General features: G+C 42.4%; 1 pseudogene; it reads left to right on the forward strand.

Annotated features, from left to right (window-relative positions):
* The first annotated feature begins 2,786 nt into the window (after positions 1 to 2,786).
* Positions 2,787 to 3,501, forward strand: LOC150055247 (small ribosomal subunit protein uS13 pseudogene; annotated as a pseudogene).
* The last annotated feature ends 523 nt before the right edge of the window (positions 3,502 to 4,024 follow it).

Consider the following 4,024-nt stretch of genomic DNA (forward strand, 5'->3'; position numbering starts at 1 on the left):
AGAGGCAGAGAGACAGAGAGAGAAACAGAGACAAAGAGAAACAGAGAGAAACAGGGACATAGAGAGAGACAGAGACAGAGAGATAGAGAGAGACAGGCTGAGAGAGAGACAGGCAGACAGAGAGACAGACAGACAGCGAGAGACAGAGACAGAGGGAGAGAAAATAGACACAGAGATAGACAAAGAGACATAGAGAAAGAGAAACACGCACACACAGAATGACAGACACAGAGAAAGACAGATAAGACAGACAGAGAGACCTAGAGACTGACAGACACAGAGATAGACAGAACGACAGAGACAGACAGAGATAGAGACAGAGACAGATAGACGGATAAAAACATATTGACAGACAAGAGACATTGAGACTAAGACAGATATTTGAGTTGATATTTGAGATGGCTGAGAGATTTTGGAGTCAGTTTAAAGTTAGGAGAGGGTTGAGAGAGCTGAGAAGGTTGAGAGAGTTAGTTTTGTGTTTTGTGTGCTGACTGACAGTCTGGGGAGCATCTTGTGTCCTGTTCATTGGTTGAAGTAGACTGGTGAGAGTCTTGTCTTGTGTCTGGTGTACCAATTGAACCAGACTGGTGAGCGTTTTGTGTACTGGCTGGAAGAGGATGTGGTGAATGAGCTGGACAAGGCTCTACACCCATACCTGAGGTGGTGGTAGGACATTGCCCCACTATTGGACCAACTGAATCTAGTTGGCACCAGTTGAAACAGTTTGTGAAATGTCTCATGTTCCAACTGAAACAAGTTGGCACCAATTACACTGGAGAGTGTTTTATGTTCTGTGTACAGAATGAACCTGAATTGATCCTGAAACAAGCCAAAACTGGACGAAGACAGGCAAGTGCTGACTTTGGGTGGGATTGAGCCCCACTTAAAGTTTGTATTGTCACTTTATTATCTGTGCACAGCTGTTTCCATTTACCCACAGGACCACATGGGCCAGTCGACATCAGTCTCTACCCCAGGTGGAGTTAATGCTTGAATATTTCTCTGATTTCAGGAGTAGAGCTAGTGCTCATGGGTCATCTCTGGGCTCTCTGGTGAGCTTGAATGACAGAAGTTCAATGTAAACTGGCCTTGTGAGGGTTCCCTTAATCTGCCTCTTCTTTATGCAGTTCCTAAGATTGCCTTCAGGAAGACTGGTCACCCAAACCAGGTCCCCCAGTTCTTCAGGATCACCGGAACCTCAAAGATGACTTACCCCCTTCTTTTTCTGAAAACTTCATGCTTTAAGTGCTTGAGTCTATTCTCTTTATTCATTAACCCGCCTAGAATGATAGCAGCCTTTAGAGATCCTTATCACCAAGGAATGTGATAGCAATCAGGTGTCTTCAAAGCTGCATGCTACAGTTGCCTTCCAGGACACTGAAACCAGCTTGACTGAAAATCAGCAGGAAGCCTGCCTTTGGCAAAAGCCAGTCAGCTCATCTTTACCTTTGAATGGAAAGACCCAGCTGCCAGTGAACAGATAGCAAAACCACCACAGATCCAGAAGGAGTAAGAGCTATGATACTTTTGCCTGGAGAATTCTGGGAATCAGATTTCACTGAGGTAGAGCAAAGGAAATATGGATATAGGTATTTATTTGTCTTTGTAAACACTATCTCAGGTTTGTTAGAGGCTTACCAATTAAAAGAGATCACCCAGATATTAAAGAACTGGCTGCAGGACATGGTGTCCTAATGGACTTGATGCTCAAAGGTCAAGTCCATATGAGTGTGTCAATTTAAGCTCCAAAAGATCATGTTTTAGCATTACAAAGGATTTTTTAGGGGGCTGGGAGTTTGGCCTTATGATAACAGTGCTTGCCTAGCATACATGCAGACCTGCGTTAAATTCTTGGTAACACATATATAGAGCTTGTAGTGTTGCTGTGGCTAAGGTGGGAGAGCTATAGCCCCAAGAAAGCCCAAGGACAATGTGCAGGCCCCAAGTTCAAGACTCAGGGCTGACCCAAGAAAAGAAGGATTTTTAAGGATCTTTTTATTTGCAAAGTGAGATCTGGTGTTTTAAGGCATAAAGCTGTTTACACTGAAATCAGGTTATCCCGGTCTAAGGAAAAAAAAGCATCAGGAAATTCGGAATTTATTTCCTTTGGCTAAAATCTGGGGTCAAGTATTGTTAGGAAAATGGTGAAAGGGGACTGGCTGGATTTGACCTTCCACAGTCAAGGACTGTTGAGATAGAAAGGACTGTTTATTGAGATAGAGCTGTGAGGAACACAGCCTTCTCTTGGGCTTGGAGACTGTGCCTAAGCTAGAAATATGAGTTTCATTTCTAGAAGGTCTAAATAAGGAGGTAAATGGACATAAAGGGCTTTTCTGCTGAGCCCAGGATGGAATGTTTACAGCTAGCCTTGGATAGATTGCCCTGCTATGGTTTTGGTAATCCACACGAGGAAGGCTTACCTGGGAAAACAGGATGGAGGTGTCAATCCTTCAAGTATTAGAAATTAAACATGAAGGTCTATTAGTGTCAGAAAGTGCCCCTCTCCGACTGCTTGGCTATCTAGGACCGGCCTTAAGAGGAATCCACACATGGCAAAAAAGAAGCTGGAATGAAGATGGTTCACCTAAATCTAGTCAGATGGGTCGAGTGGACCAACTTTTTTCCTTGAAGATTGACACTGGAAATCTGATGTGGATGATCATGGGTATGTCTAAAAATTTTCTTTCAGGAAAGTTGAAAAAGAGGGTTAAGAGGGTTTAAGACCTTAAAAAGTTTATCTGTTCTCTTCCACAGGAGGCCTACACGCCACCGCTGGGGCTGCCACCATGTCTCTAGACATTCCTGAGAAGTTCCAGCACATTTTGTGAGTATTCAACACTAACATGGATGGGCGGTGGAAAATAGCCTTTGTCATCATTGACATTAAGGGTGTGGGCAAAGATATGCTCATGTAGTGTTGAGGAAAGCAGACATTGACCTCACCAAGTGGGCTGGAGAACTCACAGAGGATGAGGTAGAACGTGTGATCACCATTATGCAGAATCCATGTCAGTACAAAATTCTAGACTGGTTCCTAAACAGGCAGAAGGATAGAAAGTACAGCCAGGTTCTGGCCAGCGGTCTGAATAATAAGCTCCGTGAAGACCTGGAGCGGCTGAAGAAGATCTGAGCCCATAGAGGGCTGTGCCACTTCTGGGGCCTACGAGTCAGAGGCCAGCACACCAAGACCACTGGACTCTGTGGTCGCACTGTGGGTGTATCCAAGAAGAAATGAGTCTGTAGGCCTTTTCGGTTAAGTTTATATACTGAAAAAAAAGTTTCTCTGTGTGCTGTAATTTGTTCTCAATACTTTCTTCTCAATATATTTTCATAATTGAATGCATTTCTTTAAAAAAAGGAGGTATATGCTAGTCTGGAATTCTTGGTACAGTGATGGTGCTTGTAATTCTTGTATTACTGAAAAACTGTTACTTAAATTCAAAGGTTCTCTAAAGAGTTAAATGTGGACTGAAAAAAATTGCCTTTTTAAAAATCAGTGACCCCATGCTTCAAGGCTTCAAATAAAAATAAAATTTGAAGTGTAAAGTGTTAAAGCAATTTGAAGTGTAAATATTAAAGCAATGATTATCAAATAGGCTAAGTTTATAGGTTCCTGGTTAGGGAATGTCAATACCCCTGTGTCAGCTGGAAGAAGTTACAAAAGTTGAGAATCTTTGCCCATCAACCCAACAAAGAACCAGTCTTTTTTTTTTTTTTTGAAAATTGAGGCAGGATAGAGACAAAGAAAAATGGGAGAAAGAAGAATGAAAATTGGTATGAGTCTTCATATTTGAAGAAGCCTTGAGTCACTATAGTTTTGACCTGGCCTATTGTCTTCTATCAAATATTTGATTATATACAAAGGAGGAGTTGGGATTTAGCTAATTCTGGTTCTGTAAAAATATTTATACTCCTTGGCCAGCTGCCTTTGGTGTTTTCCTTTTAAATTCTTGGCCCCTCGGAGGATCGGAGCTGGTCTCTATCAACCTGAAGGTGGAGAGTACCCACTGTGCTGCTATCATAC

This window comes from Megascapheus bottae, chromosome 14 (genome assembly GCF_031878675.1).
Source record: "Megascapheus bottae isolate mThoBot1 chromosome 14, mThoBot2.hap1, whole genome shotgun sequence".
Lineage (NCBI taxonomy): Eukaryota > Metazoa > Chordata > Mammalia > Rodentia > Geomyidae > Megascapheus > Megascapheus bottae.